This window comes from Zalophus californianus, chromosome 13 (assembly GCF_009762305.2).
Source record: "Zalophus californianus isolate mZalCal1 chromosome 13, mZalCal1.pri.v2, whole genome shotgun sequence".
Taxonomy (NCBI): Eukaryota; Metazoa; Chordata; class Mammalia; order Carnivora; family Otariidae; genus Zalophus; species Zalophus californianus.
In genome coordinates this window covers 36,349,335-36,372,951 of record NC_045607.1, presented here as the reverse complement: position 1 = coordinate 36,372,951, position 23,617 = coordinate 36,349,335, and the positions used below count along the sequence as shown (strand labels likewise).

At 40.9% G+C, this 23,617-nt stretch overlaps 1 protein-coding gene across 2 annotated transcripts in view; it reads left to right on the top strand.

The window, feature by feature from the left end:
- The window catches only part of RUSC2 (RUN and SH3 domain containing 2), a 71,090-nt gene that overhangs the window by 9,339 nt on the left and 38,134 nt on the right, over positions 1-23,617 (top strand). The window contains exon 1 of one of the 2 annotated variants that reach the window (XM_027614349.2): positions 17,464-17,581. The exons of the other annotated variant lie outside the window; for it this stretch is intronic. The gene's annotated coding sequence lies outside the window, so the exon portion shown is untranslated. Of the gene's footprint in view, positions 1-17,463; positions 17,582-23,617 lie in introns of those variants that run through there. 2 annotated transcript variants of the gene reach the window in all.

Sequence of the window (23,617 nt, the reverse complement as noted above, 5' to 3'; positions counted from 1 at the left end):
AATGAATTAAGTCATTCAAGGTGACTATTTTGAATCATGTCTCTTACTTGGTTGTACAAGAACTAGTCCACGTCTTTAAAATGTTATTCTCAGGGCACCTGGGTGACTCAGTTGTTAAGCATCTGCCTTGGGCTCAGGTCATGATCCCAGGGTCCTGGGATCGAGCCCCACATCGGGCTCCCTGCTCCGCGGGAAGCCTGCTTCTCCCTCTCCCACTCCCCCTGCTTGTGTTCCCTCTCTCGCTGTCTCTCTCTGTCAAATAAATAAATAAAAGGCTTTAAAAATAAATAAAAAAATATTATTATCTTTTCTTTATACCTAAAGCTATAGTTAACTTCTTAGATAATGTAGTGTTTATTTCAGTTTATAGGCTGATTTATGTAATGTGCTTTGCTTGACATCAACACAGCAATCTACAACATCATTAGTTTATTCAACCGTAATGCTAGCGTTTGGAGAAGGGAGGCCGGGAAGCAGAACCACCTGCCTCATTATGCATTTGTGAGTCCTTTCTAACAACCAAGTGGTAGTAATAGATAGTTAACAAGGATCATTGATCTCATGAGAACAAAAGACAGCTGTGGCTTTGTGTTGGGAAGATCTGTAGTAGAGAATCTCAAACTTTTTTAGAGGGGAGTTCTTTGTTCAAGTATATTGCACAAGAAAGTGGACACAGAAAGATAAAATCTGAGCTGTTTTGGTTGAAGGCAAGGAGTTGGGGAAATAGAGTCTAACCTGGTCATCTCTCCCTCCTTTCCTCTCCATCCCCTTCATCTCCCTTTCTTACAGTCCCTTGAGGGAGCTCTATAAAGCAGTTTGAAAGTCACTGATAAAGATGTTTCTCCTGCTGAGTCATGATTCCAAAGTAGAAAGAGGTTCAAATAAATGGTTGAATTTGAGATCCCATCATCTTCAATTGACCACCCACCAGTAGCCAATCACGGTTTGAAAGAAACATAACCAAAATGTGTTCTGCATACCTATCATTCCCAAATTCCTGTGTAAAACTGAAAGCCTTGGGACACCTGGGTGGCTCAGTCGGTTAAGTTCTGCCTTCGGTTCTGGGGGATCTTGTCCCACATAGGGCTCCTTGCTCAGCAGGGAGTCTGCTTTTTCCTCTGCTTGCCGCTCCCCCTGCTTGTGTGTGCTCTCTCTCACTCTTGCTCTCCCTCTCTCTGGCAAATAAATAAGTAAAATTTTTTTTTAAGATTTTATTTATTTATTTGACAGAGAGAGACACAGCGAGAGAGGGAACACAAGCAGAGGGAGTGTGAGAGGGAGAAGCAGGCTTCCTGCAGAGCAGGGAGCCCGATGCGGGGCTCGATCCCAGGACCCTGGGATCATGACCTGAGCCGAAGGCAGACGCTTAACGACTGAGCCACCCAGGCGCCCCAATAAGTAAAATCTTAAAAAAAATAAAACTGATAGCCTTAGTTTAACAAACTTCATGGAACTAGGAATGAATTATAGATACCTTTTACCCTTTCATCTAAACCTTTGCTAATTTGTTGACCTTTTTAGCCCAGAGCCAAGAAAAATTTTTCTAGCCATACTTTCTTGTTTATAGTATATAAAAACTTTTGTCTTTAGACTATTTTATAATAATGTATATGCTTTAAAAATATACATTGAACATTGGGGAGCTCTGCACCCCCTTCCTTTTGAGTACCCTTAGCCTCTTTGCCCAATTTTTTCTAGATATGTGCTTTTCAAACTTGAGGGTGCATAAAAATCTCCTAGATCACCCCTGAAATTCTGATTCAGTATGTCTAGCTTGGAGCACAAGTATTTACCTTTCTTTCTTTTTTTTCTTTTTTCTTTTCTTTTTTTTTCTTTCTTTTCTTTCTTTCTCTCTCTTTTTTTTTTAAGACTTTATTTATTTATTTGTCAGAAAGAGAGAGCACAAGCAGGGAGAGTGGGAAAGGGAGAAGCAGGCTCACCGCTGAGCAAGGAGAAGGCAGACTGAGCCACCCAGGTGTCCCAGTATTTACCTTTCTAATAAATTCCCAGATGAAGCTGATTCTACTGGTCCATCAACCACACTTTGAGTAGAACTACTACTAGATCCACACTCTAATCTCAGCCTTTTAATCAGTGGTTCTCAGAGTTGAGCAATGTAAAAACTTTTGTTAGAGGATAGGAAGTGCAGGGGGAGAGCCCCATATACAGGACCCAAGAATTGAAGGAAATAGTGCCACTGTCTAAGACTGTTATTTGGGGCATAACATTTCCACATTGGATTTTCTTCCTTTAGAGATTAGGATTATAAATCTCTCACTCATTCAAGATGAAGGGTTTGTGGAGAATCGTTCTAAGGAGATGCTATTAGCTGCCCACACTTTAATGTAGAAAATATTTAAACTTAAATGTCTTTTTATGGAGAAAGATGAAAGGTACTATGACATTTTCCCTTTGAAACTTAAAGCAAAATCCTGTCTATTTTTGTTTAAAAATATTTTCTGAAAAATATTTTTTTTTCTTATTATAGATGGGAATATGCTCACTGTGGAGAATCTAAAAAATAAAGACAAGTATAAAATGAAGTATACCACTGAACAGTTCTTGAAAGCCACATTTTTTTAATTGAGATATAATTGACATACAACATTTATATTAGTTTCAGGTATACAACATAATGATTCAATATTTGTATAAATTGCAAATGACCACCACAATAAGTCTAGGTAACAACCATCACCATACATAGTTACAAAATTTTTTTCTTGTGATGAGAACTTTTAAGATTTATTGTCTTAGGGTGCCTGGGTGGCTCAGTTGGTTAAGCGACTGCCTTCGGCTCAGGTCATGATCCTGGAGTCCCGGGATCGAGTCCCACATCGGGCTCCCTGCTCAGCAGGGAGTCTGCTTCTCCCTCTGACCCTCTTCCCTCTCGTGCTCTCTATCTTTCATTCTCTCTCTCAAATAAATAAATAAAATCTTTAAAAAAAAAAAAGATTTATTGTCTTAGCAACTTTTGAATATGCAATATAGTATTAACTATACTCGCCATGCTATACATTACATCCCCGTGACTTACTTCTTTTATAACTGGAAATTTGTACCTTTTGACTCCATTCACTCATTTCTCCCACCCCCCAGTCCTACCCTCCCTCTGACAACCACCAATCTGTTCTCTGTATCTAAGAGCTTGTTTTTTTTTGTTTTGTTTAGATTTTGCATGTAAATGAAATCATATGGTATTTGTCTTTCTCTGTCTGACTTATTTCACTAAGCGTAGTGCCCTCAAGGTCCATCCATGTTGTCACAAAAGGCAAAATTTCCTTCTTTCTCAGGGCTGAATAATAAGAGGAACTCTCTATTTGTTCGGACTGAAGTCCTTCCCCTAACCCATACAAATATTTCTGTTCCTCCTTTAAGAATCTACTCATATGACATCCTTTCTGAAACCTTTCCTAACCACCCCTTACAAACTTAGGTACAATTTCCACTGTGCTTCCATTGGCCTTGTCTGGGGCTTCATTATAACAGTTAACACCTAACTGTAAACTTTGTGAGTGCAGGAATAGTCTTTGAATCCAGGATCTCTCAGGGCGCCTGGGTGGCTCAGATGGTTAAGCGTCTGCCTTCGGCTCAGGTCATGATCCCAGGGTCCTGGGATCGAGTCCCGCATTGGGCTCCCTGCTCCTTGGGAGCCTGCTTCTCCCTCTGCTCCTCTCTCTCTCTCTCCCCCTCTGTCTCTCATGAATGAATAAATAAAATCTTTATAAAAAAAGAAGTATGAATTCAGGATCTCTCAGAAATCTTAAGACATCCTGTTCTCATCCAGTTTTTGATTTTTTTTAAAATTTTTTCAAGTAGTCCATACACCCAACATGGGGCTCAAACCACAACCCTGAGATCAAGAGTCGCATGCTCTACCAAGTGAGCCAGCCAGGCACCCCTAGGTTTTGAAGTTCTTTATATATTAAAAATGATTGGGGCACCTGGGTGGCTCAATTAAATGTCCGACTCTTGGTCTCAGCTCAGATCTTGATCTCAGGGTCATGATTTCAAGCCCCATGTTGGGCTCCCTACTGGGCATGGAGCCTACTTAAAATTTTTTTTAAAATAATGACTGAAATCCAAAGGAGGATTATAATAATGTTGGCATATTTTAAATGTTTACATAAACAAACTGTGCAGGATAAGAATCACATGATCATTTCAGTAGATGCAGACAAACCATTTGACAAGTCCGTGATAAAAAGACTCAACAGGGCACCTGGGTGGCTCAGTTGGTTAAGCGACTGCCTTCAGCTCAGGTCATGATCCTGGAGTCCCGGGATCGAGTCCCACATTGGGCTCCCCGCTTAGTGGGGAGTCTGCTTCTCCCTTTGACCCTCTCCCCTCTCATGCTCTCTCTCACTCTCTCTCTCTCAAATAAATAAATAAAATCTTTAAAAAAAAAACAACACTCAACAAACTAGGAATAGAAAAGAACTTCCTCAAGCTGATAAAGGACATCTACAAAAAACCCCACAGCTGACATTGTACTTAATGGAAAAAGACAACTAAAAGCTTTCCTTATGAGATCAGGAACAGGAGAAGGTATCTGTTCTTGCCACTTCAACATTGTACTGGAAGTTTTAGCCAGAGCAATTAGTCAAGAAAAAGAAATAAAAGGTATCCAGATTACAAAGGAAAAAGTAGAACTATTCCTGTTGGCAAATGTCATGATCTTGTATATAGAAGTCCTAAAGAATCCACAAAAAAACTATTATAACTAATAAATGAGTTCAGTAAGATTGTAGGATGTAAGATCAATGGGTATAAGCTTTCTTTTAAAGGTGATGAAAATATTCCAAAATTAGATTGTGGTAATGGTTGCACAACCCTATGAATACACTAAAAACCAGTGAATTGTACATTTTTAAAAGGTGAGTTTTATGGTATGTTAATTATATGTCAGTAAAGCTATTTTACATATCTAATTTACATATAAAAATTCATTTGTATATAAGAATAAAAGGCTAAGGTTGAGGTCCGAATGTCAGGCTTGAGCCAAAGGTCTTCCCTGTTCCCTAGGCTGATTTCTGTTTTATATTCATGTGCCTAACATAATGTCTGACATAGTATAAGCTCAATAAATATATGTGTAATGAATGAATTATGGTAACTGAACTGACTTAAAGCCTAATTCCTAAGGATTTTTTGCTTTCACCAAAGATCCATGAATTTATTAACATCTACAGAAATTCTAGCCTGGCTCCGGGATGAGTTTGGTTTTAGCCCTATAAAACAAGTTTTATTGTATTTATTTTTTTTAAAGATTTTATTTACTTATTTGACAGAGAGATACAAAGAGAGAGGGAACACAAGCGGGTAGTGGGAGAGGGAGAACCAGGCTTCCCGCGGAGCAGGGACCCCGTTGGGGATGCAATCCCAGGACTCTGGCATCATGACCTGAGCTGAAGGCAGACACCCAATGACTGAGGCCCTATAAAACAAGTTTTAAAGAAGATAGAATGGTCAGTTAATACTGGTAGACTAGATAAAGACCTTACAAAAAGAAGATCTATAAATCAAATTGGCATGAGGTGAAACATAAGTAGGAATTTATAAAAATAAGATAAATATATAAAAACAATTTAAAAATAAAACAATAATAATAAAATAAATATAAATCACCTGTAATCCCATCTGCCTATCCTTTCTGTTTACATGCATATATAAAGTTTGTAGGAATGTAATTATAGCATTAAAATTATTTTGTATTCTACTTTCTTTTAAATAACATTATTTCCTAAGCATTTTTCCATGTTGCTATTGAGGCATTACGGTTTATGGCTTAGTGTATTCCATTCACTTGTTGAAGTACCCTCAGTGGTAGCCCTTTAACTTCATTCATATTATAATCATTCTTTTAAAAATATATTCATCTAGTAAAACCCTAACCCTGAAAGAACATAACCCCTCACCTTCCCTCTGTCTGTAATGAAACAGCTACCCAGTGCTGGAGAAAACTGTACAGCCCAGCAGATTTAGTATCACCTTAAATTCATCATCACCAAAATTATGTTGGCCAGCAATCTTACTTTATTTTTCTAACAAAGTTGTTCCTCCAGTCTTTATAACGAATATTTTATACTTTCACTACCTTCTGCAGCTCCTGACCCTCCTTTTTTCCCTCCATGCACTCTGTTGATGACTTTGACTCATGCACTTCAGAAAGAAAGAAGAAGACTTAGAACACGAACCCTCTCACTTTCTACTACCAATCTGCAAATATGTCTACTGTGATCCTCTCTTCACTAGTTGGAATGGGGAAATATCCCAGCTCTCAACAAAGGCTAATTCCTCCCTGGTTCACTGGATTGCATATCCTCCTATGTTATTTTTTCAGCCATTATAGTACCCTGAAATATTTGCAATTGGTCAGCTGCCCAACAGCTGTTTTCCCACTGAAACCAAACAGAGTTTATTTAGGAGAGTTTATCCACCTTCCTCCCCACTGGCCTCTGAATGTTAACATAGCTGGATGTAATGGTTGAGATGGTGATAGCCATCCTGTCACCTAATAAAATATCTGAATGACATGCTGAGGCTCTGAATTAACTATCCCCACAATAACTCTACCTCTGGTCTTCTTGATAGGTATGACTAATAAATTTCCTTTATTGTTTAAGCTGTTTTGAGATTATTTTTTATGTCCATTCAGCACAGAGTATCATACCTAAATGATACACTTTTTAAGCTACCCCAAATAAATCTGTATCCTGAGTAAAAACAATGTGATTGCTATATAAATGGAACTTCAAGACAATTCCCTAACGCCACTCCACTCCTACCCACCCCTTCTGATCTGTTTGCTGATCCCAGGTTCAACCTATATAGAAATTCTGGAGCTACTACTGCTTCTCAGGATGTTGCTTATCATTTAATCCCTCTCCTTTCTAAATCTTCAACATCAGTGGGGAGGAAATTAGGGGGAAAAGGAGGAAAGGGAAGGAAGAAAGGAAGGAGAGAGAGCGGGAGGGAGGGAGGGAGGAAGGAAGGAAGGAAGACATTTCCCAGAACTGAAGAACATTGAGTCTCCAAATTAAAAGGGCCCACTGTGTGCCCAGTACAATAAATAGAAATAACATACCCAAGGGTACCTCATCATCAAAATTTGGAACACTGGAGATAATGGAGAAATTCCAAAACTTCTTTAAAAAAGAAAAAAAAAGTTATATACAAATATCAGGAATCGGAACGGCATTGGGCAGAACAATAATGGAATCTAATTAGCAAGCAATGGAGCAATTCTTTCAAATTTCTGAGAATTGATTTCTTTTCTTTCTTTCTTTTTTTTTTTTTAAGTAGGCTCCACGCCCAGTGTGGAGCCCAACATGGAGCTTGAACTCATGACCCCGAGATCAAGACCTGAGCTGAGATCAAGAGTCAGACACTTAACTGACCGAGCCATCCAGGTGCCCCAGAAGAATTGATTTTTAGCCTAGGATTTTATGCACAACCAAATTATCATCTGTGAAAGGTTTTTTTTGTGTGTGAAAGTTTAAACTATATATTTTCAGACATTCATTTCAAAAATGTTCCTTCTGTGTATCATTTTTTAGGACGCTACTAAAGTATATGCTCCAGCAAAATGAGAGAGAAAACAAAAGAAAGAAAAAAGAGATCTAGAATCGAGGGCAACTAACATAAGAGAGAGGCAAAGGAAATTCCTAGGATGATGGTAAAGGGAAGCCTAGCATGATAGTGTGTCGTAAATGCAGAAAGGAGTCCGTTCGGAATGCATCAGGAGAACAGAAAGTTCCAAGAGGATCTTCCAGGAAAAAAACAAACGAACTGTATTTGACCATTTGGAAAATTCTATTGAGGGATTTTTACTGTTCTGCAAAACAATTTGGGAAGAATTAGGGGCAATTGTATAGCAAACTAAACCAAGAGATGCAAGTATTATTAACTATATGGTAATAGTGAGGGTCCACATACTACCAAGTCACAGTAAACACTTGATATTAATTTACCTAGAAATTGTGAGGAAGGTGGGTGTGAAATTGCTTAGTTTTTATCTTTTATACGAGGAAGTAAAAAGTGAATGTTTAAAACCAAGAAACTAGCGGGGCGCCTGGCTGGCTCAGTCGTTAGGTGTCTGCCTTGGGCTCGGGTCCCAATCTCAGGGTCCTGGGATCAAGTCCCACATTGGGCTCCCTGCTCGGTGTGAAGCCTGCTTCTCCCTCTCCCACTCCCCCTGCTTGTGTTCCCTCTCTTGCTGTGTCTCTCTCTGTCAAATAAATAAATAAATAAAATCTATTAAAAAAAAAAGAGATTCCTGATTAACATTTATTATAGTTGCCATTTACCAAGCCCTCACTAAATACCAGTCATTGTACTAGATGTTTTCTGTATCTTCTTTCTAACTCCCACCACCACCTTGTAAGAGAGGTATTATTATCCCCATTTTACAGGTGAAGAAACTCAGGCTGAGGATGATCAAATAACTTGCCCCACGCTATAGAATTAAGAACAGAATTACATACTGGCCTTTTAATAACTCTCTCTGTTGACCAGAAAGAAATAAAAGTGAATGGCCTATAGCTGGAAATCAGGGTTCTATTTTTTCACTGTAATGGGCAGTAGTTTGTTAGCTGAAGGGAGTTCCTATGCTTAAATAAAAGTGTGTGAAGTAAATAGGGCACCGAACTCCAGCAAAATGAATGTCAATAGAAGTAGAGCTCAACTGGGAGCAGGTTGATAGATTCTAGTGATCCTCCAAGGACAAGAATTTCCAGTTCAAATACAGATCATTTCAGTTCCCAATTCAATGTAAACTGATCCCTGATTTACAAATATGTTAATTGGCCTCCCTGGACAGAACTGGCTTTTATGGATTAGCTATCTTTCCTTTGAATGTGGCATATTCCAAAGGCCTACTTCATAGTTTATATGGTCATAGTTATTCAATTATTTGTTTAGTCTCCCTAGGTGAACTATAAGCTCCATGAAGGAAGGTACCAGGTCTGTTCTGTTCGCATAATACAGTATCTGGCACTTCATAGGTATTCAGTCAATGTTTATTAACTGATTCATCCAAGTCCTTGTGCAAGACTTTGGCATCTGAGGTTCTTCAAGCCAATAGCAAATTCCTCCATACATCTGCTGAAAGTAGGGAAGGAAGCCCTTGCAAAGCCCTGTTGGTATGCTTCTAGGTCAGGCTATTAGATTTCCCAGACCCAGCCTCTTTTGAGTGAGCCCCAAAGACTTGATTCTATTTGGGCTCTGGGGCTTGTCCTTGTTCTGAGATTTTAACTATAAATGGATCAGGCTGTTTCCAGGAGAACTCAGTGGGTCCACAACTGAGGGGCAGTGGGAGTTCAGTTACTGCTTTCCTGGCTGGAACCTCCCCATCTTTGCCCGGAGATGTCTCCAGTATAGGTTGGCCAATCAGGAAATTCCAAACCCTTTTCCTGAAACTCTAAATAGCTTGAGGAATCTCTCCAGCTGGAGTTGGAAAAGCTCCCAGCAAAGAGAGCTGGGTCTTACATAACTTTATAGACTGCCCATTTTTAGGAAAAAACAAACTGTTCCTCAGCTAGTGCTGGACTCTGAGACACATCCTGCATTCTTTCCTAGATGCTCAGCAGCCTCACTGGAGGCAGCTCATAGAACAGAGTTGAAGACTGGTGAGGTTAAGTGGGGAGAGATGAAGAAAGAGGAGGGGGTGTGGTCTGTCATTCTGGCTGGAACATTCTGTTCTGGTTCTCTCGCCTCAGCTCCCACTAGCAGTAGAGGGAGTGCAGAGCTGGGTGTGAGGGGAACTCCCGGAGAGGAATTATACCTAGGCATACTTGCCCTGCACATTCCAGAAGCCAACCACTACTCTCTTGATCCTCTCAGCACCCCATACCCCAACAAGAACTAGAACTAGTGTGTAAATATGTCTACCACTGTAATGAACCAAATTCTGCTCTAGAAAAAAAAAGTTTTCCAGTTTGGTGAAGATTCAGTTCCTCAGTTCAATTCAGTGAACATTTTAAGCCACATGCCAGGCTCTATACTAGGTTAAGTGACTACTGAGATGAGCAAGACAGTCTCTATCCTTAACATGCAACCAAGGAGGAAAGAGGAAATGTATATACTATTTATAATACACTTCTTTACTTTATAGTTCTTTGTACTTCATGTAACTCCGTGTTCTTAACTCTTATAAAGGTAACCATCAAGTTTATGTCTACCTGTGAACCAATGTCCTAGGTAATTCAAGATAAAGAAAAATACAAGAAAACTTCCCCTCTTCAGATGTGACTAGTTATTTTACCAAATTATTCATGAAAGGGGCAGGCACAAGTTTTAAGAATATTCTCACCTTAATTAGTTGTTTTTATTTCCATAATTTTCTCAAGCTAATGTAAGGTATTTTAGAACTTTGAATATAACTTAAATCTTTCAAAATAACGAATAGCTTTCTCAGTGAATTATAATTTGCCCTAGAACATGCCTGCAGTTTTTGCTTCTTCCCTGAAATAGGTGTTAGGCATTTCATAAACACTGTTGATAGAGGTGTCTGTCCTCTTTTGGGCTGTAAATGGGTGGTCCCTCATGTCTCCTATGATGATAATGGTCCAGAAGGCCCAGAGCTTCCAGCCCATAAGGATCCTAATTGGCCTAAAAGAATCATCAACCTACTTACTGCTAGAAAACTCAAAATACAGATAAAGAACCAAATGTGTGTACGGGTTTTTAAAATAAAAATGGGATCACACCATGAATGGTACCTTATAAATTACTTTATTAAAAAACTATATCATGATATAATTAATGAAAAACTATTATCATGGAACATAGGGGAAGGGAAGGAAAAATAAAATAAGACGAAATCAGAGAGGGAGACAAACCATAAGAGACTCTTAACTATAGGATACAAACAGGGTTGCAGGAGGAAAAGTGGGTGGGGTGATAAGGTAACTGGGTGATGGGCATTAAGGAGGGCACGTGATGTAATGAGCACTGAGTATTATGTAAGACTGATGAATCACTGAACTCTACCTCTGAAACTAATAATACACTGTATGTTAATTAAATTGCATTTAAGTTAAAAAAAATTTAAATCCTGAAAAAAAACTATATTATGCACATAGTTTCATCTCAACAACTATTCTAAAAAATTTTTTTAATGTTTTGTAGACTGTTTCATTATGGGCTACCTCATAATTTAATCGATACACTAATGAAAGAGCATTTAGGATTTTTTTTTAAATTTTCACTTCTATAAATGGTGCTTCATCAAACATCCTTATGTATATATCTTCATGTACTTTTATCATGTTATTTCTTTTTTTTCCAGTGAGGGCATATTTTATTTTTTTATTTATATTTTTTAATTAACATATAATGTATTGGGATGCCTGGGTAGCTCAGTCGGTTAAGCGTCTGCCTTCGGCTCAGGTCATGATCCCAGGGTCCTGGGATCGAGTCCCGCATCGGGCTCCCTGCTCGGCGGGGAACCTGCTTCTCCCTCTGCCTCTGCCTCTCTCTCTCTCTGTCTCTCATGAATAAATAAATAAAATCTTTAAAAAATTAAAAAAAAACATATAATGTATTATTTGTTTTGGGGGTTCGGGTCTGTGATTCATCAGTCCTACACAATTCACAGTGCTCACCATAGCACATAACCTCCCCAATGTCCATCACCCAGCCACCCCATCCCTCCCATACCCCTCATGTTCTTTTCTTTTTTTTTTTTAAGATTTTATTTATTTATTTGACAGAGAGAGACACAGCGAGAGAGGGAACACAAGCAGGGGGAGTGGGAGAGGGAGAAGCGGGCTTCCCGCCGAGCAGGGAGCCCGAAGTGGGCTCGATCCCAGGACCTTGGGGCCATGACCTGAGGCAAAGGCAGACGCTTAACGACTGAGCCACCCCGGCGCCCCTCATGTTATTTCTTTTAAATTTATTTCCTAGAAGTAGACTAAAGAGAATACTTATTTCAAATTCTGATACCCTCTTGAAATTTCATTCATTCATTCAAAAAAGATTTATGTATGCCAGATTCTGTCCTAGTGTCTGGGGATATAATAATAAATAATGATAGACAAGGTTTCTGTCCCATGGAGCTTGCCTGTCTAGTGTTACAAACTAAATAAACAATTATAAAACACAGTACAGAAAAGTTCAAGGTGCTTCAGGAGCACATAATCAGGGCATGTAATGTGGTCTAGGAAGAGCTGTTAAACTTGTGAAATTTCAGCTGAAAACCTGGAGGGTGATTAAGAGTTGGCCAGACAAATGGAGGGGCCATGTTCCAATCAGCAAAGAGGTGAAGGTATTACTACAAGGCAGGGTAGGAATGGCAAAAGATGAGACCAGAGAGGTAAGTTATAAAGGGCAGAGCACGGAATTTGGATTTTATGGAAAATCTTTGAAGGGTTTTAAGCAAAAGGGTGATATAGTCTTCTTTCTCAAAGGATGGTGCTAGAAAGGGAGATCAGGTTAGAGGTTGATGTAGGAGTTCAAATAAGTGATAGGTATGGCTTGGTCTTGGGTGGATTGAATTAAGACTTGGTGGTTATTAGGATGTGGTAGGATGTATAAAGTGGAAATAGACAGGAGCAACAGAAACCCAAACCTAAGGACTTAAATGATACCAGAGTTTATTTTTCAACAGCAACAACAAAAATGCAGAGGTAGACAGTCCTGGGCTCGTGTGGCAGCTACATAGTCTAAATGAGAGATTCAGGCCCCTTGTGGTTTTTTGCTCTGATACACCTGGGCCATCTTTGTGGTTCAAGATGGCTGCTGTAGTTCTAACCATTACCTAGCATCAGGATGCAGAAAGGGAGGAAGAAGGAGGCACCCTGTTCATCAGAAAGAGATGACCCAGAATTCTCACAACACTTGTACCATAACTTAGTCAAACGGTCACTCCTGCCTCCAAGAGAAGTAGAATTTTAGTTGGAAAACATTATACCCAGCTGAATATCAGGCTTCTGTTAATTTGAGAGAGAAAGAGAGAATAGATGTTTGATTGGCAATTAACAATGTGGGGCCTAGGAAGGTGGGAAGTACAATTCAATTCAGCCAAATTGATTACAAAGTAACATTGATTATTACACAAAGATATACATATACCACTATTGAAAAGAGATTTATTTGGCAACTAGGCAAAGAATTAACACGGTAAAATACTGTTTATTCTTGTTAAAGAATAAACAAGTGTTAGCTCAGATAAGGCCCCAGCTTAAATGTGAATATAGCTCTGTTGATTGGATCTGAATCACTATCACACAAAATTGTCATGCTTGTGATTTTAAGCACCTTGTCATTCATTAATATTCAGACTATAGGAAAAGAACTGGCCAGGATCCCTGGCTGCCTCATTCGGAGGAGCATGAGACTCTTGGTCTCAGGGTTGTAAGTTTAAGCCCCACATATAGTAAAGACTATACTATAGAAAAGAACCGGCCAGGATCCCTGGCTGCCTTATTCAGAGGAGCATGAGACTCTTGGTCTCAGGGTTGTAAGTTTAAGTCCCACACTGGGTATAAGATTTTAAGATAACTTAAATAAATAAATATTTTAAGAAAAAGAAAAGAACAGACCAGCAGATTGCTGCTCTTTAGAACAAAATCTAAACAGGACCCAAATGAAGACATTTGCTTATTGTTCTTCTCCACCAAGTATATTAGTAGTGTATTACAATAGAAAAAGCAAGGGCTTTGGAGTGAGTCTGATAAGAATTCCAAGCCCAACTCCCCTACTTTCTAGCTCTGTGATCTTGGATAAAGTTATCTCTGCAAGAGTCTCGGTTTCTTCAACTGCAGAATATGGATAATAATAGCCACTTTGTTGGGGTGCTTGGGTGGCTCGGTCAGTTAAGCATCTGCCTTTGGCTCAGGTCATGATCTCTGGGTCCTGGGATCGAGCCCCATGTCAGGCTCGCTGCTAACAGGGAGGCTGCTTCTCCCTCTCCTCCCTGCTCATGCTCTCTCTTGCTCACTCTGTCTCTCAAATAAGTAAATAAAATCTTTAGGAAAAAAAAATCATAGCTACTTTGCAAGCTCATTGTGAAGATTAGAGATAAGTGTTAGCCTTTAGCTGTAAGTCATTGACTTCTTCCTAATCCGTGTTATGTGGGGAGGTATAACTCTAATATTCCTGACCCAGTGCACACTGTTCTTAGGTTGCTTCTATAGCAGTTTGATCCAGTTTTCTTCCTTTTTTTTTAAGATTTTATTTATTTATTCATGAGAGACACAGAGAGAAGCAGGCCCCCCACTGAGCAGGGAGCCCGATGTGGGACTTGATCCCAGGACCCTGGGATCTCGACCTGGAGCTGAAGGCTGATGCTTAACCGACTGAGCCACCCGAGCACCCTTGATCCAGTTTTATAAAACCTGTAACTGTGATAGAGCCTAGATTCACAGTCAGCCCTAAGTCTTTGCCCAAAATAAGCTCATCATTCCCCCCACCCCACACCTCTCATCCATATTTACCATGTCCAAACCTTTCGGACTGTTGATAGTTTCCTTGCTATCCACAACCATGCCACATATAGAAGTGGAAGAGATGGGGAGGAGAAGGACTTGGGACCTGAGCCAATTCAAGTGTGGGTTTGGAACCTGGGAGCCGGCGGGGGGGGGGGGGGGGGGGGGTGCGGGGACCCAAACAAACAAACAAAAAGCCTTGCAGAGGCATGGTATAGTATTATTAAGCAGAAATAGAAAGATAAGACTGTTTATGGCTCAGTCTGCACTCCAGAATGATAATGCACTATGCTAAATTCCACAGATGTTTTTTATATGAGGGGAATTAGCCTGTCTGTTAGCTCCAATACAAATAACCTTAGAATTCTTCCTTCACATTCCTCAGTGGCTCCTTAGAGGGGAGTTGCCTCCAAAATATGCGCATCAGCCTCGCAGGAAGAGGAAAGAGGGTCTCCAGGCAGGCCCAGCAGAGTCAGAATTCTGAGTTCCAGACCTTGAATAGAGGGGCCTTTAAGGTCTAGAGTCAGCAAATTATGGCCCACGCCAGGGTGATTTTATAATGGCCTACAAACTGAAAATGGTTTTTACATTTTTAAAGAGTTGTAAAACACACACACACACACGTGGCCCATGAAGCCTAAGTATTTCCTATTTGGCCCTTTACGTATTTACAGATAGAGTTTGCTACAAAGAGGGTGGGTCTCACCAGAGGCTGCAGGATATCAGAACATCTGTTTTGAATCCCCAGTGTAGACACTTGCAGAAAAAGAGGTGTCAGCATCAATGAAGAATAGATTTCTCTTTCTCCTTTCCATGAGCTCTGGAGACCTGGCAAACTAACCCCATAGTGAGGGATTGCTGGGCTAGAAAGAGTGAAGACTTGTGTTGGGTGTAGAACACAGTGTTGCCATTGTTCTAACTGAGCAGTGGAATACATCCTTTCATTAATGTTGCTTTCTCAGGCCTTTAGGCTAAGTCCAGTTGGTAAGTCCTGCTGCTAAATGCTATATCAATAGGATACAAGCCTTAGATCAGTGGCCTGGGCTTAGGCCTTGGGGAGAATTAGATTTGTAGATGGAGCAAGTGGGTGAGTGGAGGTGTCTCTTTCTGCTTGCATGTTTTTACTTTCTCTATTACACATTAGTGGAAATTAATACCTTATGTCTAGGTAAGCAGATTCCTATTTCAACTGTTTCCCAAACCAGAAGGCCTGAGGAAAGGAACTGCACTTCCCAACATGGCCACCATGACCTAGAAGAAGGAAAACCTGAAAGGCCAGGGCTCCCCTATATGCATGAATGACAATTATATTTCTAAAATACTTTGGTCCTTGGGGCAACTGGGTGGCTCAGTCCATTAGGTGTCTGCCTTCGGCTCAGGTCATGATCCCAGGGTCCTAGGATCAAACCCCACGTTAGGCTCCTTGCTCGGCGGGGAGCCTGCTTCTCCCTCTCCCTCTGCTGCTCCCCCTGCTTGTGCTCTCTCACTCTCTCTCTCTGTCAAATAAATAAATAAAATCTTAAAAAAAAATACTTTGGTCCAAAAATTTACAGCATTTACATTTGTTGCCACTTATTATTTTAATTTTTTGAATATTTTTCCTTGCTACAACACCAGAAGATGGATACAGTTAGCTCCTTTACCTTTGAGAAGACAGGTGCCCTGCCCCCAGATGACCCAGCAAGTCAGAAAGAGCCAAGAATGAAAGCAGTGTTCCTGTCCCTTGGGCATCCTGCCACTATCCTAGGCATGGGTAGCTTCTAGATGGATTGACATCAAACCCCATATCTCTAGTGATCAAATCTGGTTGTTTCTGAGGCTGCATTGTTGTTCTGATTACCAGGTAGATAAGCCTTGAATGACAGGAAAAAAATGTATTGAATGAGTGGCTCACTCATCTTGCTTACCTTCTTGCCAGCACCTTGGCTCCTGAAGATAATGATATGTTGTGTCACTGATGAGATTATGAGTCAGCCACAGGCAAGAAGATGATGGCGTCACTGTTACTGTGCACTTAGCTGCTTGGCTGCTTTCTTTGCACTTCAGCATTCCTACCTGATGTGTGGTACATTTTTATCATTCCACAGCAGTCTGCTGTGCACATGGCCCCTTAGTAGGTTATTTACATCAGCTGTCCAGCTGTCAACCTTCTCACATCCCTGTCTGCCTAATAGGGCAAGATGAAATCTGTGTTAGGAGCTGCCTTTCAGGGAGACAAGTGGGAGAGGCAGAGTTCCAGAGACTGTAGTCAAAGTGCAAGGTCCCTGGGACTCCAATCTGTAGGCCTTGAGGGCCAAAGATGGAAAGATGTTCTGGGCCCTGGCTCCAGGCCAGAAAGATGAGGGCTGGTTTCTTGGTGTTTCTATCCTGTTGTGCCATCTAGGAAGAACTCTGGCCAAATAAATTTTCAAGGGATTTGATCTACCTGCTAAAAACTCTAAGCAACTCAATTAAGGACCAGCCTAACCATTCTTTGTTTCAGATATCTTTTTCTTATAATGTTAGCACTAATCTGGGACTTGTGACTGACAAGGCTGAGCTTCTGGTTAGTTGAGTCCCAGTCTTTTCTTGATTTTATTCAGATCGTTTCAGTGCAGCTAGTTTGTATCGTGTGTATATGTGTACATCCTTCCAAAACAATGTATTAGGTCTCTTGTATGGGGCCTACTTGGCTCCGGAGAATGCTATAAAGAACAGTTCTCAATTGAAGTCCTCCTGGTCCCAGAGATTTAGGACCAGACAGCTGGACATGTGACAGCTCTGTTTGTTTCCTTTTCCCTTCCCTGTCTCTGAATTCTGAACTGTTTTCAACAAGGCTCACTTCCCTCAGAATCCAGCTTAGCATCCTAGAGAAGCCTGAGGCCAATCTTACATCAGGAAGCTGTCCTAGATTTGGGCAGTAACCAGTAGAACTTGATACTGACGCCAGAGTGTAAAAATAAACACCTCCTACAGTGCTGTCTTAATCCATTGGCATCAGAGTTGCTATTATTAACCCATAGGCCTCACAGGCAGCTGTGATGGGCAGACAACAGCCTGGACAGACCTATCCTGCCAGCTTGGGATCAGCCTGTTTCTTTCCTACATCTACTGGGATCTGAACTGGGGCCCCTGGAGAAGCACCATCAGTCTGGGAGCATGCCCCACAACAGGTAATACTAGAGATGGATTAGTATCGTTGGTTTAGGAGAGTCTCAGGCTCCCAGGGCCAGCCTGCCAGTCCAGAGTATAATCGGCACAGGCTGACTGATTCGGTCCTAGTACAGGAGAGGGGAAAAAGAAACATGACTCTTTCCATTTCTTTTGGATCTTTTTAAGAGGTTTTACTTACCAGTTCCCTGGACCTGGAGCCTTTAGGTTTTCTGGGAAATTGGGAAAGAAGAGAGGAAAGGATTCCAATGATCATCTGCCAAAAATATAATAATAATAGTGACCGTGACTGAGCGCTTATCTTGTGTGAGGCACTTTACATGCAGTATCTTGCTGTCGCTCTCTCCGTGTCAAATAAATAAATAAAATCTTTAAAAAATATATTTAATTCTACCTCAAGGCTTTGAAGGAAGACATGACAGTTTTACAAATGAGGAAGCTGAAGTTTGGTGAAGTTGAGTAACTTCCTAAAGTCCATAGCTAGCAACTAGTGTGTCACACTTGAATCCAGACCTGTCAACACCAAAATCCATGCTCCGAATCATTAGAGAACCTAGGTTCCTGAATACTCAGGACTCAGGCCAGACCCTAGCCACCTGCTTTTAAAATCTAAGTATACATCAATTACTCTCCTTTTAGTCTTATAACTAAAGCAAATATAGTATCTGATACACAGAAGTGGTCTTCGCTGCCACCTGCTAGTGAGGCAGTGCCAGGGATCTCACCAAGTATGGTGAGCTGGACTCAGAGACTATTTTCTAAAGTCTCTCAGAAGATAAGTCACCTCTGGGAAAAGGCTTTGACTCTGACAGAGAATTCTCAGGGACTAGGACCCCTCAGCTAAGAAAAAGACCAGACTGGAACCTAGTTCTCTAAGGGAGCAAGGCTTTGATGGCTGCTAGCGGTCATGCTGAGGGAGCAGTGTTCTTGGACTATAGTATTTCCTTGAAGGGTGCTAGACTTTTTTTCTTCTTTCTCTTACCTCCTCCACCCTGTCTCCACAACTGGCTTGTGGAATTCAATCTAGATTCTTCTCATAGTCCACCGTGCACTTGTGGCCTTTTATTTACAGCTTTTGAAAGACTGATAGAACAGCAGCTTACCAGCCTGCGTGCCTCAGTCCACTGCCTTGGGGGAAGGGAAGCAGAGAACACTCTGGCCTTGCTTCCTGGAGCCTAGGAGCCAAAAGGAATGGCCAAAGAAAAAACAAGGGGTTGACCACATTAGGGCTTTTTTGTCCCAGCTAACTTGCTCCTGCAAATACACACTTGAGAGCTGTCCTCCTAGCAGAGCACCCCGAGCTGGGCCTTTGACTATCCATCTCTGGCACGCTGTGCCTGGTTTTGGTGGTTTGCTCCACCATGAGCTTATGGCTCACCTACACCCAGCATTGTAAGGCTTAATCTCCATCTTCATTCTCATTCCCTCTGTTGAAGAACTCGGTCTGTCAAGGTAGGAACTAAATCTTTCCTAATTCTCTATAGTCTTCTCTCTCCTTAACCTACCTCCTCAAAAGGGATAGATAGGATTTATAGCAAATTCTCAATCTCTAGAGACTTCTAACTGTAGCAGTGAAAAACCAGGCACCTGGAGGTATAGGTGTGTGTGTGTCTATGATTTGTGTTGAAAGGCAAGAGAGTGAGCAGAAGGACATTAATTAGCACCCTGTAAAGGAACTTTCCTTGGGCCTGAAGTTTTAATTTGGTTTAGTTCGTAATTAGATCTGAAAGAAGGGACCTTAAGAGGTCATGTGATTCAGCCTTCTGCCTCTAAACAGGTGCTATGAGTTGAGCTAAGGAAGGAATCAAATAGCTGACCTACTGAAGAAATGTATACACTTGCTGCCTAGATGAGTAGAAGAGAAGAATTTTTTTTTCTAGGTGTAACCTCTTTTGAGCAAAGAGAGACCCTGGGACAAAGCTAGGTTTATTATTACCAGATTTTGATGGAATAAAGGAAAGCAACCCTTTACAGCTCAGTGAGGGTCACTGGCTTCTAGTTTATTCTTTTCCTGTCTGTAATTTCCAGTGCTGCAGTCTCCATTCATTGAACTGGGGCCTTGGGAGCTTCAGACACAGCTGAACCTGAGAGGTAAAAGGTTTGGGGCCTACAAACGCCCTGGATTCTGGATGTTCTACCAGTGATTTTGATTTTTACATTAAAGGTGCCTGCATATTGCCAGTCCATAAGGGAAGAGATAGACTTGGGGAAAAGAAGATCTACCCATAGATCTAGGTGGTCCTAGGAAAGAGCGCATTCTACTTCAGAGCCAGGCCTTTTCTATAGTGTTTGTGTTCGACTTTAGGGAGTGGACTTGGAGCTGAACATTTCTGTAACATAATTTGAGAAGCTGAAAGCAAAACAAGCCCTGTGCTTCGAAAGAGGATTCTATATTAGGGAGTCCTGATAAGGAAGCAGCTGGGTGTGTCTGGGACAACCCTGCAGGCCTCTTCCAGCACACTCCCAGCATGCTGGCTGGCCTCATTTGGAGTCCAGAATAACATAATACCAGTTCAGAACAGTGGCCTCCTCAGCTAGGAGCAGCTACATGTAACCAGGAGGAAAGACAGGTGAGCTCTGGGCATTGGCGGCTATTTCATTTGTGGAATCAGACTGCCGATGCCATAGCCTGGTGCTCTCAGGCCTCCAACAGCCTGTTTATTCTTTCCTTGTAACTCAGTGCAGCACCCACAGGAATTACTACCACCACCAATTCTTAAATCTCTGAATTCTTTCAGCATCTCTCACATATTTCAAAGAGAAGTACTTATCTTGCAGGAGATTCAGAGTCTCCATCAAATCTCATGGCCTATAAAAACATAGAACCTTGGCAGGCATAGAGGGTAGTTATACAAAACTGATTTTCCTGAATTAATGTAGAAGTTCATTTCTTTTTTTTTTTATTAAAGATTTTATTTATTTGACAGACAGAGACACAGCAAGAGAGTGAACACAAGCAGGGGGAGTGGGAGAGGGAGAAGCAGGCTTCCCGCAGAGCAGGGAGCGCAATGTGGATGCGGGGCTTGATCCCAGGACCCCAGGATCATGACCTGAGCCGAAGGCAAACGCTTAACGCCTAAGCCACCCAGGCGCCCCTAGAAGTTCATTTCTGTACTCAGAAGTAAGTCGGCTACGAATGCAGCTACCCCACATTATTTTCCAGGCCTATTTGATTTGGAGCCATGAAGAAAGAAAAGATGATTTCTATCAGTTAATCATTTGTTTCACATTCCATTTTCCAGACCCAACAGAGCAGGTAGGTCAGTCTTGCCTTTGCCCTTGCCTTTGCCTAGAGGTTTTCAGAATTTCTCCCTCTAAGCCCTATGGTGTCCTGGAAGGGCCTTTGGGGACCCCCACAGTGGAGAGAGAGATATGGAGTGTGTAGGGCTTTAGGCCTCCCTGCTTTAACCAAAGTAGCTCTGTTTTATGTATGAGGGCCAAAAAGCTTGAAACCACTGCTCTAACCCTTGTCCGACATCCTGAAATGTCTTTCTTGCTGCCTTAGCCCTCTGCAGAGGTATGTTGGCAATGATTTTAACGAAATTATGAGCCCCTCAAGTGGGGCTCTTAACCAGTGAACATCCAGCACAGTGCTTTATACACAGAAGGATGCTTGTGGTTTGATTGCTTGCTTGCTTGACTGACTAACTCCTGAGGTGATATTAATTAATGGCCTCAGAATGCTTCTAGATCAGGGAGAAGTATACAGTAGTCATCCATAGTTTTACTTTCCACAGTTTCAGTTAACCCATGCACGTTCAACCATGGTCCTTCTGGAAACAGATGATCCTCCTCCAGGCAGATGATTCTCCTCCTGACAATTATCAAAGCCTAGTGCTCCCATCACACTGCCTATGTCTTTCATCTCATTCCATCTTATCACAGAGGCATTTTACCATCTTACATCAATACAAGAAGGGTAAGTGCGGTACAATAAGACATATCGAGAGAGACCATATTCATATAACATTTATTATAGTATATTATTAAAATTTTATTATCAGTTATTGTCAATCTCTTGCTATGCCTAATTTATAAATTAGACTACCATAGGTATGTATGATAGGAAAAAAGCATGGTATATATAGGGTTCGGTGCTATCCGTGGTTTCAGGCATTCACTAGGGGTCTTAGAACATATCCCCTTGCAGATAAAGGGGGACTACTGTATAGTATGTCATTAGTTTATTTGATTTGTTATGACTTGACCACTTCTGACCTTTCCTACTGGAATCAGTCGTGCAGTTTGCAGTGAAAACATGGACAAAGGTATTACCTAACATAGGGTTGTTGATGGTGTAGAGAATATCTGACTAGGTCACAAGCAAAAGTACTTCCTGTTGATTTCCAAAGAAGAGTGTCCTGAGGTAGACAGAGTAATTATTGGGAAAGACTGGGGGCAGAGGTATACTAAGATCACATAGTCTTATCTATTTTTAAATACTGCTTGCTTTCACTAAAAATTACCTGCCTAGATAGTTTCCAGAACTATTCAGTGTCTTGACTGTGGAAAATGCAGATCTTTTTCTTCACTGAGGTACACTTAAAACAACATCCAAGCTGTTTATCTGCAGCCTCCAGTATACATCTGAATATCTTTTGGGTTTTGTTTTGTTTTTGTTCTTTTTTGGCTTTATTTTATTTTTAATTAACATATGTTTTAATGAAAGTTATATATACATTTAGTCTTTTTAAAAAACCAAATAATAGAAAAGCTACATTTAGTGGGAAGACTGGCAAAATCCAAATAGTTTGCAAGTTTAGTTAATAGTAATGTGTTCAATGTTAATTTCTTTGTTTTAATATATGCGGATTATGTAAAATGGTAACAGGGAACTGGTTGAAGGACATACAGGAACTCTCTGAACAATCTTTTTTTTTTTTTAAAGATTTTATTTATTTATTTGAGAGAGAGAGAATGAGAGATAGAGAGCACGAGAGGGAGGAGGGTCAGAGGGAGAAGCAGACTCCCTGCCGAGCAGGAAGCCCGATGTGGGACTCGATCCCGGGACTCCAGGATCATGACCTGAGCCGAAGGCGGTCGCTTAACCGACTGAGCCACCCAGACGCCCTGAACAATCTTTGATAGTTCAAAAATTAGGGGTGCCTGGGTGGCTCAGTCGTTAAGCGTCTGCCTTCGGCTCAGGTCGTGGTCCCGGGGTCCTGGGATCGAGCCCCACATGGGGCTCCCTGCTTGGCAGGGAGCCTGCTTCTCCCTCTCCCACTCCCCCTGCTTGTGTCCCCTCTCTCGCTCTGTCTCTCTCTGTCAAATAAATAAATAAAATTTTTTACTTTAAAAAAAATTATTTCAAAATAAATAGTTAATTTTGGGGGCACCTGGGTGGCTCAGTCAGTTAAGTGTACAACTCTTGATTTTGGCTCAGGTCTTGATCTCAGGGTTGTGAGTTGAAGCCCTGCATTGGGCTCCATGCCAGGCCTGGAGCCTACTTAAAAAAATAAAAATAAAATAGTTAATTTTCTAAAATTGAAAATTATTCCAAAATAAAAAGTTAATTTTAAAAAGTTTATACTCAGCAAAAAGTTCTCAATGAAAAAAAGCCAAATAATGCCAGATATGAGACAATCTGAGCATCAAAATCCATATCAGCAATAGGTTATGGCCCATTCAATTAAAAAAATAAGCCCAAGATTCCATACTGATACTGAAGGAAAGGAGGGAGGAAGGGAAAAAGGAAAGAAGGAGGAAAGAAAAGAAATTTTTCTTGTATTAGAATGCTAACTAATAAATGTAGAAAGAATAATAGCTGATTCAGACAAAAATCATCAATGGATGTTAGCATTTTTTTTTTTAAGGATTTTATTTATTTATTTGTCAGAGAGAGCAAGCACAAGCTGGGGGAGCGGCAGGCAGAAGGAGAGGGAGAAGCAGGCTCCCTGCTGAGCAAGGAGCCTGATGCGGGACTCTACCCCAGGATGATGACCTGAGCCGCAGGCAATCGCCCAACTGACTGAGCCACCCAGGCATCCTGGATGTTAACATTTAAAAAAAATTCTTTTTAGGATTTTATTTATTGAGAG